We start from the raw sequence: 16,475 nt of genomic DNA, 5'->3' as shown, positions 1-16,475 counted from the left end.
TTCTACACACAAATATCTTTTCAAAATATATTACTTTTTCTATGTACTTTTTTAAAAATTTAAAGCTCTCCTTCACCCCCCTCACTGAGTTTATACCCATGGTCTTCTAGATTTTCTTATAGGTGTTTGTTACTGTGTTTTTGTTAAATTTAATTTTTAATCTATCCAAATTTGTCTATATGGTGTGAGGCACCGGTAAAATTTTATGTACTTTCTGATGGGTAGCCAATCAGGAAGTAAATCATGTTAGCATTTTATGCTGCAAAAAACACTTTCCCAATGAGCTAAAATATCACCTTTGTCATATGTTAAATTCTCATTCTCACCAAATCTATTTTCAGATTTTGGATTCTTTTCCACTGGTCTGTTCTGATGCCAATGCCATATTGATTCAAATACAGTAAATTACTGCATGTTCTCATCTAGCAGAGCAAGTTTTCCTTCTCTAGTCCTCTTTTCCAAAAATATTTTACCTTACCACATGCATTTTTACCTTTATAAAAATGTTTAAAACAGATTTTTTTTAATTTTTTTCAACAGACTGAAAAAAATAGTGTGTGAGTTCTGATTAAAAATTAATTTTGCTTCTATAGTAACATTTAGAAGGTTCACATTTTAATGTTATTTTTTATCCAGACTTTCATTTCTCCTTTTCCTCTCCATTTTCTCCTTTATTTTTAATGTTTTTTTCATTAGTGAGAATTTTAGTTCCCACAATTGCAAAGCACTTAAACATGTTGAGGTCCTATGTATTCGGGGATTTGCTTTAACAGAAGTTATGTTAGTAACAGTTAATTTTATACGAAAGCAAACAAAAGCTTTGCTACAATTCACTTTCTTCCTCTTTGGTAAAGTTTTCACATGAAAAGTATTTCTCTACATTTCTGTCAAATATAATGTCATAAAATTATAAAAATTTATATTTACTATTCTCAAAAATGTAAGTTGAACTTAAAGTCCAGCAGAAAGGGCAGTAATTACCATTTGCTCTTATAATTTCCACAAATTGGAAGCATTATTAATCAAATCAGTGGAGTCAGATACATTAATACTAAATTATAGTCAATGCTTTCTTTCCCCCTTTTTTATGCTAATTGTAAACAACTTTAGGAGGGTTTTATTCACTTCCAGACTGAATATGGAATGTGCGAGAGAATTGGTTTGGACAGTGAGGAGATGAATGGAAAAGGTAGAAAGCCTTGGGATGATAACACATGAGCAATTGCATGCACTTACACACAGATATACACACAAAATCAAGTGTATTTTCTTCCAGATGAATAGTTCGTCAGATTTAACATCAAACAAAAGCACAGTATGCTCTCTTTAACTATACTACCACTGAAAATAAACATTTTAATTGCCAGTCTATTTTGACCAGACTACTTTTAACCCTCAAAGCCAAGTATATAAAATCCTAGGTTTTTTTCTCTCAACTGTGCAAGATTTTATCATTCACCTGAGTAAATGGAAGAATAACTGCAAACTTTCTAAACATTTGACAATGAATTCAATTATAATTATATTTCCCTTTTTGTTTGTAATTATGTTCCCTGCTTCTCTAGCTACAGTTTTTCTCACTTTAGCAGTACGACAGCTCTGTAAGACACTGCAAGAGGCAATATTCTTCTACCTTGAAAATTATGTCTTCTTCCCTTCACAGCTTCTGTGCCCAAATGGGTCTTAGATTTAGTATAAGTAATTTGCTAGTTTTACAGAGTTAAATTATTTTTCAAGTATCTCTATAACTGAAAGAAAATGAAATTCAACAGAGAATTATTTGTGATAATTCAAATTTTATTTTAAAAGATTATTATTCTTATAAACACACAGTTTACATAGGACCCCTCAATTTTATGTAAAAAGATCCAGTTTATGATATTAAAGATGATATCAAATTATGAATACTATCAGGTGCCAATATTGCTTTGTTTCTCTCTGAATTTCTTCGTTCATTAAATAAAAAGCATAATTTTTCCCCAGGACCTAAGAAAAAGGAGAATGATTTCATGACATGATAAACTCAAAGCACATAATTTGTAGCACTCAGGTTAGGTTGTATCCATTTAGGTCTTAGAGACTTATTTTCCAGTCCTTCTAGATTACAAATAAAGATGAATTTCATATTGGCTCCAATTGCTACAATCAAAATAAAGTAAAATAAAATGGCTTGATGAATAGACTTACTCAAATGCAATTAATGCACCTTGTTACAGTGATAGCAGGTCAGCATGAAATGGCAAAAGAGCACAACATCAATAAGATTTCAGTTGCTCAGATCAACAATGTGGCACTGATTGCATGGAAAATTTTGAAAACAACAGGTTTATCCATGTTATCAAAGAGATTTTCTTTATATAATATACTTTAAGAAGGTACATCCTGTTTTGCCCTGGTCTAGCCTGGTCTAGCCTACTTTTCTTCCTGTTTCCTATTCACATTACCTTCCAGAAACTTCACCAGTCTTGGTCATGTACACAAAGTCTAAAAACAAATTCACACTAAAATAGAAGTGGCTAGTGTTATGTACAGTTACCTGTACTTGGAATAGCTTTACTATTAGCTTGACAGTCTTTGTCTCTTATTAAAAGAAACCAGGAGGGGAAGAGAAGAGGTGTTAACTTGTGATTTTTAAGTCATAGATTTCTTCCAGCAGGATTAGGAAGAATGACTTCTAGGTCCACAGTTTTCCCATTTTGCTCCCACTTGTATTTTATCCTGCCCTTATTTCAGATAGTCTCATAAATCTTTCTACTCACTTCGCCTACATGCTAAAAGAACATTTATTCTTCCAAAAACAAACGTCTACCTATCTCAAAAAACTTAAGTCCACATGAACATTTTATTTTTTTTTAAATTTTAATATCTTTAATTCTTACATGCGTTCCCAAACATGAACCCCCCCTCCCACCTCCCTCCCCATAACATCTCTTTGGGTCATCCCCATGCACCAGCCCCAAGCATGCTGCATCCTGCGTCAGACATAGACTGGCGATTCAATTCTTACATGATAGTATACATGCTAGAATGTCATTCTCCCAAATCATCCCACCCTCTCCCTCTCCAAAGGACATGATTCAAATTCAACTTCAGTACAAACTGTCATATCTGACACAAAATCAAAATCAGTTCATCAAAATCAGTTGGTATAAACAGTGGAATCATTTAAAAGTGTTACACACATATTTTAAATATGTTGCCTGAATTTAAAATATACAAATATACATTCATTTTCCAGTTTTTTTCACGGAGAGCAAAACTTCTGTGTGTGCTCACAACTTGGGAGTCTACTAACTGGAGTTTTGCATGTTACCTTTCATGAACCAAACTCACAATGCTGTCTAGGATTTCTAGACTGCATTTTAGTTTTTCAGGATAAAGAGAGATCGCAGGTATGTCTTCAGAACAATCTGAATAGAAAATTTCTTTCACAGTGTATCATTTCTCTACTGGTGTTTCACCAATACTTAATCTGACAGAGTTTTTTTTTCATGCTTTTTTAATATTCCTTTTTTTCAAGTTTTTAAATTTATTTTTTATTGAAGTATAGTTGAATTACAATGTGCCATTTGCTGCTGTACAGCAAAGTGACTCATTTATATATACATATACATTCTTTTTCATGTTCTTTTTCATTATAGTTTATCACAGGGTGTTGGATATAGGTCCCTGGGCTGTATAGTAGGACCTTGTTGTTTATCTAGTCTGTATACACCAACTTGCATCTGCTCATCCCAAACTCCCACTCCTACCCTCCCCTTTGGCAACCACCAGTATATTCTCTATGTCCCTATTTTTGTTTCTGCTTCATAGATCAATTCATTTGGGTCATATTTTAGATTCCACATATAAGTGATATCATGTGGCATTTGCCTTTGTCTTTCTGACTTACTCTGTTTAATATGATAATCTCTAGTTCATCCATGTTGCTGCAAATAGCATAATTTTGTTCTTTTTCATGTTGAGTAATACACTGGAACAGATTGAGGGCAGGAGAAGAAGGGGACAACGGAGGATGAGATAACTGGATGACATCACCAACTCGATGGACATGAGTTTGAGTGAGCTCTGGGAGTTGGTGATGGACAGGGAAGCCTGGCTGCAGTCCATGGGGTCACAAAGAGCTGGACAAGACTAAGTGACTAAACTGACTGAATAATCTGTTTTATATACGTGCTATATCATCTTTGTCCATTTATCTGTTGATGAACATTTAGGTTGTTTTCATATCTCAGCTATTGTGAATAGTGCTACTATAAACATAGAGGGTGCATGTATCTTTTTGAATTATAATTTTGTCTGGATTTGCGCCCAGGAATGGGATTGTTGGATCATAAGGTAATTCTATTTTTAGTTTTCTGAGAAAACTCCATCCTATTTTCTACATTGGCTGCACCAGTTTGCATTCCCACCAACGGTTTAGGAGGGTTCCCCCTTCTCCACACCCTCTCCAACATTTGTTATTTGTAGACCTTTTGTGATGGCCATTCTGACTTGTGTGAGGTTGTAGTTTTGACTTGCACTTCTCCAATAATTAGTAATGTTGAGCATCTTTTCATGTGCCTATTGACTGGAGAAATGTCTGACAGAATTTTTTAAGTGACCTTTCTGGTTGAGTCTTTCCAGAGCATTCAGTTTAGGTCTTATGGAAGCTATAACACTTTCTTTTCATTCTATATATTTATCAGTTTTAGAATATTTAATTAAAATTATTTTGTTGTGATTATAGTAAAACTGACCATCTAAAAAGTGTGCGAACAAGCTTCTTCATTTGTTGCCATGCTACACAATCTGTGGGATCTCAGTTTCCTAACCAGGGATCAAACCTGCATCCCCTACAGTAGAAGCACAGGGTCTTAACCACTGTGCCACCAGGGAAGTCCCCAAGTATCTTGATTTACATAAGTATGCAACTGACCAGGGAGGAGCAGAGTGCTTGAGAGAGCAGGTCTCAGTCATCTGCATTCAGCTTGCTTTGGTATGGCTATGCTGTACAGAGGGAATGTAGAGCTCCAGTTTAGTGGGCAAGTTGGATAAATCAAGGTGTGCTTAGACCAGTATAACTCAGTAAAGCTTGAGCCAGACATAGGAAAATCCGGTTGTCCCAGGGTGCTGTCTCTGCAGAAGAGATCAAAAAAGGAGGATGTATTATAACCATCCATCTCCAATATGTTTATAAAACTAAGATACCAAGTATTGAAGGAAATGAAAATAACTTCAGGAACAAGGTAGAATAAGAACACAAACAAATGAAACAAACCAAGCAGTAGCAAGAGAAAGGCTTTGCCAAAGAAGGGTTTCAAATGTCATTTTTGTCACATAAAGCTGATCCAATTACCATTTTCTGTGATAGTAAGGATTGCAGGTGTCACTATTATTCAGGAAATAATGTTACCCTTGCCTTGAATGCAAAATTCCCATCTCACATGGGTAGCATTTTGTGATCTGCAAAGAGAAAAACAACTTTCTAATGTCAGGTCTAAAAGAAAAATAAGTCTGAAAGAATACTTGATGAAATGAGAATGAATTATAATGGCAGTGGCTGATATCAGAGCGATCAGAATTCACACAGCATTTATGGATGATTCATCTTTAGTAGGCCCTTAATTGCTACATTCATCCTAGTGATTGGAACCTGTTCCAGAAATATTGAAAACAGGTGCAAAATAAAAGAGTATAAAATGTCAGTCTGTGTGAAAATAAACTGCAGTTGCAATTATTATAAGTAATATCTTGCAACTTATAGGATCTCAATAGCATAATTTGAATTTTAAAATCTAGAACAATAAATCAATTGGAAAGCCTTCATTATCAAAACCTCTAATTTTCAGTGAAGTTGACTACCTTTTTACATTTTTAAATTATTCATAGTTTGCTATTTGTGAGCTATCTGTACTTTTTGCTCTCATGTTTTAGGCTGTTGGGTTTTGGTTGAGCTCTAGGAGTTTTCTGTATAATGGTAAGAGTCGTTCTTTGCCTGTGATATGGATTGCAAAATTTTTGCAGGTTTGCAATTTGTCTTTTTACTTACCACGTGGCATTTTTGTCATGAAGAAATTTTTTCTTTTCTGTAGTTCCAAATTCACTAATTTTTTTTAATTTGAATGTATTTATTTTAATTGGAGGCTAATTACTTTACAATATTGTATTGGTTTTGACATACATCAACATGAATCCGCCAAGGGTGTACACGTGATCCCCATCTTGAACCCTCCTCCCACCTCCCTCCCCTGCCATCCCTCTGGGTCATCCCAGCGCACCAGCCCCAAGCATCCTGTATACTGCATTGAACCTGGACTTGTAATTTGTTTCTTATATGATATTATACGTGTTTCAGTGCCATTCTCCCAAATCATCCCACCCTCTCCCTCTCCCACAGAGTCCAAAAGACTGCTCTTCACATCTGTGTCTCTTTTGCTGTCTCGCATACAGGGTTATCGTTACCATCTTTCTAAATTCCATATATGTGTGTTAGTATACTCTATTGGTGTTTTTCTTTCTGGCTTGTTTCACTCTGTATAATCGGCTCCAGTTTAATCCGCCTCATTAGAACTGATTCAAATGTATTCTTTTTAATGGCTGAGTAATACTCCATTGTGCTTTCTTATCCATTCATCTGCGGATGGGCATCTAGGTTGCTTCCATGTCCTGACTACTATAAACAGTGCTGCAATGAACATTGGGGTACATGTCTCTTTCAATTCTGGTTTCCTTGGTGTGTATGCCCAGCAGTGGGATTGCTGTGTCATAAGGCAGTTCTATTTCCAGTTTTTTCAGGAATCTCCATACTGTTCTCCATAGTGGCTGTATTAGTTTGCATTCCCACCGACTGTGTAAGAGGGTTCCCTTTTCTCCACACCCTCTCCAGCATTTATTGCATGTAGACTTTTGGATCACAGCCATTCTGACTGGCGTGAAATGGTAACTCATTGTCATTTTGATTTGCATTTCATAATAATGAGTGAGATTGAGCATCTTTTCATGTGTCTGTTAGCCATCTGTATGTCTTCTTTGGAGAAATGTCTATTTAGTTCTTTGGCCCATTTTTTGATTGGGTCATTTATTTTTCTGGAATTGAGCTGCAGGAGTTGCTTGTATATTTTTGAGATTAGCTGTTTGTCAGTTGCTTCATTTGCTATTATTTTCTCCCATTCCAAACACTGTCTTTTCACCTTGCTTATAGTTTCCTTTGTTGTGCAGAAGCTTTTAAGTTTAATTAGATCCCATTTGTTTATTTTTGCTTTTATTTCCAGAATTCTGGGAGGTGGATCATAGAGGATCCTGCTGTGATTTATGTTGGAGAGTGTTTTGCCTATGTTCTCCTCTAGGAGTTTTATAGTTTCTGGTCTTAGGTTTAGATCTTTAATCCATTTTGAGTTTATTTTTGTGCATGGTGTTAGGAAGCGTTCTAGTTTCATTCTTTTACAAGTAGTTGACCAGTTTTCCCAGCAACACTTGTTAAAGAGATTGTCTTTAATTCATTGTATTTTTTTACGGATTTTGGTTTTTGTTTCATAGTTAGAAAAGTCTTCCTACCGAAAATAAAATTTCACCTAGTATTTTAATGGATTCTTTTTTATATGTAAATTATTTATGCAACTGAAATTGATCACAGTAAATAATTGGGTCCAATGTGGATCCAGTTTTGGAGAAGGCAATGGCACCCCACTCTAGTACTCTTGCTTGGAAAATCCCATGGATGGAGGAGCCTGGCAGGCTGCATTCCATGGGGTCGCTAAGAGTCAGACACGACTGAGCGACTTCACTTTCACGCATTGGAGAAGGAAATGGCAACCCACTCCAGTGTTCTTGCCTGGAGAATCCCAGGGACGGGAGCCTGGTGAGCTGCCGTCTACGGGGTAGCACAGAGTTGGACACGACTGAAGCGACTTAGCAGCAGCAGCAGTGGACCCAGTTTTAGTTTCTCCAGAGAGCCACCCATCATCCCAGGACCATTTGTTTAATAAGACATTTTTACCCTCTAGTTTTGAGATAGCACCTTTGTAATATATTAGATTTCCATGTCATTTTTTTCTGGCCATTTGTTTATTTATATACTAGTTCTGTGTTGAATTATTGAGACATGAAATGTTTTAATACCAGGAAATCTGGCCCCTACCACTATTGCTCCTTTTCTCAGAGTTATTTTCAGTATTTTTGTTGGTAAGTTTTCTCTATATAAACTTTATAATCTATTTATCTAGCTTAAAAACAATTAGTACTCTTATTGGATCATTTTAAAATTTATAAGTTATGAAGAATTGATAACTATGATTTTGAATCATCCTGTCAAAATCTTGGTATATCTTACCATGATTTCAATTCTTCTTTTGTGCACTTCAGGAGTATTCTAAAATTTTCTAGATATAGTTTTATATTTAACTTGATGTTTTTATTCCCAGGTATTTTATGGAGTCATGTGTTGTATTATTTCATAGTTGTTCCTTATATAGCAAAAGCTACTGATTTCTCTAAATTAATTCTGTGTCCCTCAACTTTACTGAATGTTATAGCAAGTTTTCAACTGATTACCTGAGGAGGGAGGAGGGTTAGTATACAATCATAGTATCTTCAAATAATACAAATATCTTCAAATGTTTCTTTCCTAATAGTAGATAAAAAAGTAGATACAAAGGATGACTTTATTCAAACAAGGTCGGGAAAACTGCAGTAACAAGACTGGAATGAGGACTTACATACATGCAACTGTAGAAATGACACTGCCTATAAGTGAAGATAAGGGCAAGAAATCAGAATGTAAATTGTGTATGCTCTGAAAATGCATAAAAGATAAACTAATAAAAACAGGTATCGAGTATAGGAAAGGTAAAGAATAAGTAAATGAATTTTCTGATTGTCTTGTCTATAAGAGCTGGGAGTCAAAAATGTTATTTGAAACTGATAAATCAATTAATAGAAATACATGCCTATTTAGCAATATAAGGGTAAATACTAAAAAAGATAATTTTATTCTATACTGTCAGATGGTGAAATAAAAAGGAGAGACTAGGAAGGGAAAAGAAACATGTTTATTTCTCTTAGTAGGATTACTACTGTAGTCTTTACAGAGATATAAAGACAACCAAAAGGAGGGGGAAAAACCTGCTTAATTGTCAGAAGACATATAAAGAATAAGAAGAAAAGACAGCAGATTTCATAGTAAAAGTTTTCAAACACATGTAAGAAAACACGTGAATATAGTAAGTTTCCATACATATGTTTCCTTGTACATATATGAAGAAACTTTGGAAGGGTATATAGGAATCTCAGTTCTGGAGACGTTAAAAGACTTGGTTTCAATCCCTGAGTTGGGAGGATCCCCTGGAGAAGGGCATGGAAACCCACTCCAGTATTCTTGCCTGGAGAATCCCATGGACAGAGGAGCCAGGCGGGTTACATCCATGGGGTCAGAGAGAGTTGGACATGACTGAAACAACTTAGCACACACACACGAAAGTAAGGGATTGCCTGCACAAGGGGAGGGGTGGGAAGAAGAATATAGAGTAGGCACTAGGCATATGGGGCAAAAAGATGGTTTAAATTTTCTCCTTAATTTAATTAGTTTTACTCTTACCTAATCAAAAAATAAATTTAAACATAGTGTTAAAAATATATTCAGTCATTAACAATTAGACTCACTTTCTAGCTGTTGTCATATCATAGTTAAGTTATGCCCAATACTTTATACCTAATAGAAAATTAAAGTGATTATTAAATATTTCCCAATATATTGGATATTTCAACATTCCTCATCCAAAAAAGCAGACACAAATGGAAATATTTTAGCCAAGAGCAAGCCTCTAATCAAAATGAGTTAATTGGGCTTATTCATCCAAAAGTTTAAAAATTAATCATTATTATGAACAAGGAGAAGGAAATGAATTTATAATTAATAATTTATTATAGTTTTATATTCTAAGAGCACCAGTAGTCTTCTTTTACATCTTTATATAATGAGTTAATTTTACAACTATGATTAAAGAACTTTGCAAAGTTTTTCCAAGGTAAGAAAACTATATTATTGTTTGAAAGTAACATTTTTATTGTTACTCTTCTTAAACAGACATGATACTCACTTGAAAAGTTTAGCACTTCAGTATAGCTGATATTCCTGGTATATGAGACAACATATGTCTTCACAGTTAACAGTTTAAATAATCTTCAGTTGTCAAAAGACACATATAAAAAGAATATCTGTACGTTTTCCTAATTTACTCTGGCATACTTGAAGTCACTGTAGAAACTATTTCTTTACTGAGTGATTGCATTTAACCTAATTAATAAAAGACAAAGATCTGTATGAGAAAAAATTTTCATTATAAGCTTCATGGGACAAGTTTATCTGTCTGTTATTTCTAATAGCAAATATCTCGAGAGGGTCTACATATGATAAGGAATCCTAGAATATTAAATTATTTTTATAGAAAAAATATTTCTTTTATTTTTGCTCAGCTAGATTACAAACTATATAACATAGTGAGAAAAATTTGGAACTTAACACCATGGAACTGTTCCAGCCAAAACATTTTCTGCATCAAGTAACAGAAAAAATGTAATTGAGAAGACCAAAAAATGTATCTCCTACTGAATCCAGGGGTTTAAACAATTTCAGCAGAACTTTGTTTACTTGCATCTTTGAGTTTGATTCTGTTTGCCTCTGCTTTGCTTCAAATCACATGGGATTTATCTGTTTATCAGCAAAATGGTTTCAGGTATCCCTAAAACCATATGGATTATAGAAGTTAGAAGCCTGGCAGTCTCTGAATCACCCATGTTGAGTTACATGCTCATCCCTGTATCAAGCACTGAAGTCAGGGGAACACAGTGCCCTGAACGGTCGGACCTGAATCATAAGCCAAGTGGCATTGATAGCATACGGACTGGCAAAGCCTACCTAACTGTTATGAAATGAGAAAAGGATGACTCCCTAAAAGAGCAATGCTAAAGAGGTTTCTGTATTTTTCTCTTCTCTTATACCTGATGCTAAGACTTTGTCCTGGTTGTTGCTAAGCCATGTCTGACTCTTTGCAACCTCAGAGACTGCAGTACACCAGGCTCCTCTATCCGTCACCATTTCCCAGAGTTTGCTCAAATTCATGTCAAGTGGGTTAGCAATACTATCTAACCATCTCAGACTCTCCCACCCTCTTCTTCTTTTGCCTTCAATCTTTCTCAGCATCAAGGTCTTTTCCAATAAGTAGGCTTTTTGCATCAGGTGGCCAAAGTATTGGAGCTTCAGCTTCAGCACCAGTCCTTCCAATGAATATTCAGGGTTGATTTCCTTTAGGATTGACTGGTTTGATATCCCAGGAGTCCAGGGAACTCTCAAGACTCTTCTCTAGCACCTCAATTCAAAAGCATCAGTTCTTCGGCACTCGGTCTTCTTTATGGTATAACTCTAACATTTGTATATGACTACTGGGAAAACCATAGCTTTGACTATATGGACCTTTGTCAGAAAAGTGACATCTATGTTTTTAATATGCTGTCTAGGATGCTAAGATATCAAAACTAGTTAAATAAGCTTTAAAAGTTCTGAAAAAGATTTCTTTGAAGGCTTTCACACTTACTTTAGAATCCTGAGATATTTCAGGGAACATGTCTGGTTTCCTCTTCTTTCTCAGTCCTATTTAAGACATAAGCAAGGCCAGTGAAACTCGCCAAAATGTTTGAACATAAGTGGATTCTAAAATAAGGAAAATTATGTGAGCACATAGATTTGAAAGATAAATAATGCTATTAAATTATTTCCATTTTCAAAAGCATAGCAATTTGAAATAGCATAAATCGTTTCCCATGTCCTCAGGCACATCCACATGTTCCACATTTTTTACAACTGCTTTCTGTTATGGGTTGTTGTTTTAATGTAAATATTCCTTTTTGCCTGATGAAATATTATTTCTTTGAGGTATTCTTTCTAATAAAATTGTCACTTATCATAAAATCACTGCCAATTTATTTCTTTTCGTTTTCCTCATCTGTACAAGGCACAGAAGCATGGCTGACATTTCTTATTCAAAAGCACATCAATAATGTTGGGGGCCAGGCTAACTTACCATTTTTTTCTGTCAGACTGAAGTCAACTGTAGTAATATTTGAAATATTAATGGAAAGCATTCCAGATATCCAAATAATAGTAGAACACTGTTAATCAATGTCATTATGCTCAGGGGGAAAATTGGCCCAAAAATGGATATCTAAAGTAAATAAAACATGATCCTTTTTTAGACTACCTTGTTTGTCTTCAATTCCTAATGAAAATAAAGGTGGCCAATACTGAAGAAAATATGCTAAATCCAAGAACAATATAATTGGAATTGTTAAAATGACAGATTGAAACAGTAAAATTTATAATAGCTTCTTGTTCCATTGTCAAGAGAAATCCATGTTTCAAATACACTCTCTCTCCCAGTAAGGTAAATTATTATTCATCTTAGTGTCATCCAAAAGTAAAGAATTTTCTAAAATAAATTTTCTCTTTTTCTAAATAGCTGAATTAGTGATCCACAGCTTTTTTATTATTTTTCAGTTTAAAGTAACTTATGATAATCTACTTAAGGATATAAAAGATACATAAATGAAAGTGTTAGTAGTGTTAGTCACTCAGGCATCTCTGACTCTTTGTGACCCTATGGACTGTGGCCCACCAGTCTACTCTGTCCATGGAATCCTCCAGGCAAGAATACTAGAGTGGGTTGCCATTTCCTTCTCCAATAAATTAAAGAGTATAGTGCAAAAAGAAAAAGAAAATAAGGTCTTTAGTCACTCTTCTGTAAAATTAAGTCAATAAATACGGATCAGATTGGTCATGGATAATTACAGTAATAGTTGAACATATTGGATACTGGAGTGGGTTGCCATGCCCTCCTCTAGTGGATCTTCCCAACCCAAGTGTTTAACCCAGGTCTCCCACATTGCAGGTGAATTCATTACCATCTGAGCCACCAGGAAAGCCCCAATTGTCAAACAAAGTCACCCCAAAAGGGATTAACTCCCAAGTCAATGAAATATAAATGTAATTCAATTAAAGATTAAAACATAGCTGAAGAAATTATGTCTTAATTAGAAAGGTTAGTACTACAAAATCACAGTTGTTTACAAACACTGATAGTGCCTCCTCAAATTGTGTCAAGAAAAAAAATAGGAAATTTAGCCACACAAATAGCCACACTACATTCACTGTCATTTTTCTTGTGGGAATCTTTAGATATGTGACTTGTCTTTATAATGTGTCAGTGGTCTCCAGAATTTAACTTAAACATCATTGAGATAGCCTGGCAGCTTCTGCAAGGATGGAATAGGGTCATTTAAGGAAAAGCATATCACCTTGTTCCGAGAAGAGGAGGAAAGAATGTAAGTCCAACACCATATGGCTCCAAAACTCATTCATTAATATTAGGCTTTTAGAAATGCTGTGGCACAAATTATCTCAAATGGGTACATTTTCAGAATCATTTATTCCATTTCAATTCAGAACAAGGAGCTTCTATAGATCAAAAAACTTTCCAGATTCAAATTAAACAGTGGGCTGATGAGCTAACAATGAAAGTCTGTCATTGACAGTATGAGCTAGGCAGAGGAGGAGGGAAAAAGAAAGATACTCAAATTCATCTAGTGAGGAAAATAGTCACAGCAAAGGAAAGGAGCATGAACAGATTAATTTCACACCCTTCTAAGAGGCTCTGCTCTAAGAAGTTGGTTTTCAAATTTGCTTAAGGATAACTGTCTACAACACTTGTTTTAAATTTCTCAGACCTCAGCCCAGACCTGCTAAACTACACCGTGCCCAGGGAAGAAACCCAGTAACCTGGCAATCTGCACATATAACATGGCCACAGAGATTCTTCTCAGGTAAGGGTGGAACACACTGTTTGAAAGGAAAATGTCAAATTATTAGCTGAGAAGATGCCTTTATGGGCTTATTGTGAAATGCTGTGCCTTGGGGATAGTGGACCTAATTCTTAACAAGATCATAATCCAATTGTAGGAGTCAGAATAGGAAATCTGATTCTGATGAACAGAACAAAAATATCTAGGCTTCACAATGTGGGGTGAGAGCTTAAGCCAACTCTAGTTATTAAGTAACCCTAATTATTAAGAAGTTCAGATAAGTTACAGTCTATTACCATTTGCAATTAGTTTAAACAAACAACGAAAGCAACAAGTATCTGCGATATGAAGATGTAGATGAAAATTTTGACTTTTTCAGCCACATTTTTGTCATCTACACAAAGAATGATGATATCCAATTTGTAACACTTATTATTAGAGCTGATAGAGTAAATAAGTTAAATAATATGTTTTGAAAGTGCTACATAAATGTAATGGATGATGACTACCAAGTAAAGAATATGAGGGCAAGTGTTGGTGTCAGGGGAATCCAACAAGGTATATCCTTAATGGCACATGAGGAAGTACCACAATAGGAATATAGATCAGAAGAACCGAACAGTGCAGTTAAGTGGCAGCAGTTAACATCACAGTAATCGAAGATGGTGGAGGAATAGGACAGGGAGACCACTTTCTCCCCCAAAAATTCATCAAAAGAATATTTAAATGTTGAGTAAATTCCACAAAACAACTTCTGAATGCTGGCAGAGGACATCAGGCACCCAGAAAATCAGCCCATTGTCTTCGAAAGGAGATGGAGATATCTTGGGACTACTGGAAAAAAAAAAAAAAAAAAGACTGAAAACTGAGAACAGCAGAGAACTCCTGACTCCAGGGAACATTAATCAACAGGAGCTTATCAAATGCCTCTATACCTACACTGAAACCAAGCACCACCCAAGGGCCAACAAGTTCCAGAGCAAGACATACCACACAAATTCTCCAGCAACACAGGAACATAGCCCTGAGCTTCAATATACAGGCTGCCCAAAGTTACTCCAAACCCATTGACATCTCATAACTTATTACTGGACACTTCATTGTACTCCAGAGAGAAGAAATCCAGCTCCACCCATCAGAACACCGACACAAGCTTCCCTAACCAGGAAACCTTGACAAGCCACCCATAAAACCCCACCCACAGTGAGGAAACTCCATAATAAAGAGAACTCCACAAACTGCCAGAATACAGAAAGTCCACCCCAAACTCAGCAATATAAACAAGATGAAGAGACAGAGGAATACCCAGCACATAAAAGAACAGGATAAATGCCCACCAAACCAAACAAAAAAGGAAGAGATAGGGAATCTACCTGATAAAGAATTCCAAATGATGATAGTGAAAATGATCCAAAATCTTGAAATCAAAATGGAATCACAGATAAATAGCCTGGAGACAAGGATTGAGAAGATGCAAGAAAGGTTTAACAAGGACCTAGAAGAAATAAAAAAGACTCAATATATAATGAATAATGCAATAAATGAGATCAAAAACACTCTGGAGGCAACAAATAGTAGAATATCTGAGGCAGAAGATAGGATTAGTGAAATAAAAGATAGAATGGCAGAAATAAATGAATCAGAGAGGAAAAAAGAAAAACAAATTAAAAGAAATGAGGACAATCTCAGAGATCTCCAGGACAATATTAAATGCCCCAACATTCAAATCATAGGAGTCCCAGAAGAAGACAGAAAGAAAGACCATGAGAAAATACTTGATGAGATAATAGTTGAAAACTTCCCTAAAATGGGGAAGGTAATAATCACCCAAGTCCAAGAAACCCAGAGAGTCCCAAACAGGATAAACCCAAGGCAAAACACCCCAAGACACATATTAATCAAGTTAACAAAGATCAAACACAAAGAACAAATAGCAAGGGGAAAACAACAAATAACACACAAGGGGATTCCCATAAGAATAACAGCTGATCGTTCAATAGAAACTCTTCAGGCCAGGAGGGAATGGCAAGACATACTTAAAGTGATGAAAGAAAGTAATCTACAGCCCAGATTACTGTATCAGGCAAGGATCTCATTCAAATATGAAGGAGAAATCAAAATCTTTACAGACAAGTAAAAGCGGAGAGAATTCAGCACCACCAAATCAGCTCTCCCACAAATGCTAAAGGATATTCTCTAGACAGGAAACACAAAAAGGGTGTATAAACCCGAACCCAAAACAATAAAGTAAATGGCAATGGGATCATACTTAACAATAATTACCTTAAACGTAAATGGGTTGAATGCCCCGACCAAAAGACAAAGACTGGCTGAATGGATACAAAACAAGACCCCTATATATGTTGTCTACAAGAGACCCACCTCAAAACAGGGGACACATACAGACTGAAAGCAAAGGGCTGGAAAAAGATATTCCACGCAAATAGAGACCAAAAGAAAGCAGGAGTAGCAATACTCTATCAGATAAAATAGACTTTAAAACAAAGGCTGTGAAAAGAGGCAAAGAAGGACATCACATAATGATCAAAGGATCAATCCAAGAAGAGGATACAACAATTATAAATATATATGCACCCAACATAGGAGCACCACAATATGTAAGAAAAATGCTAACAAGTATGAAA

The 16,475-nt window shown here is 35.4% G+C and overlaps 1 long non-coding RNA gene across 1 annotated transcript in view; it reads right to left on the bottom strand.

Annotated features, from left to right (window-relative positions):
* Nucleotides 1–4,749: 4,749 nt before the first annotated feature.
* LOC132659259 (uncharacterized) overlaps nucleotides 4,750–16,475 on the bottom strand; it is a 55,752-nt gene continuing 44,026 nt past the window's right edge. The window contains exons 2-3 of the long non-coding RNA XR_009599480.1: nucleotides 11,571–11,626; nucleotides 4,750–5,118 (exon numbers count right to left, since the gene is read on the bottom strand). This is a non-coding gene — a long non-coding RNA (uncharacterized LOC132659259). The remainder of the gene's footprint in view (nucleotides 5,119–11,570; nucleotides 11,627–16,475) is intronic.

The sequence above is a fragment of the Ovis aries genome, chromosome 2, assembly GCF_016772045.2.
Source record: "Ovis aries strain OAR_USU_Benz2616 breed Rambouillet chromosome 2, ARS-UI_Ramb_v3.0, whole genome shotgun sequence".
NCBI classification, from domain to species: domain Eukaryota; kingdom Metazoa; phylum Chordata; class Mammalia; order Artiodactyla; family Bovidae; genus Ovis; species Ovis aries.
The sequence above is the reverse complement of the archived record's forward strand: the minus strand, read 5'-3'. Positions and strand labels throughout refer to the sequence as shown.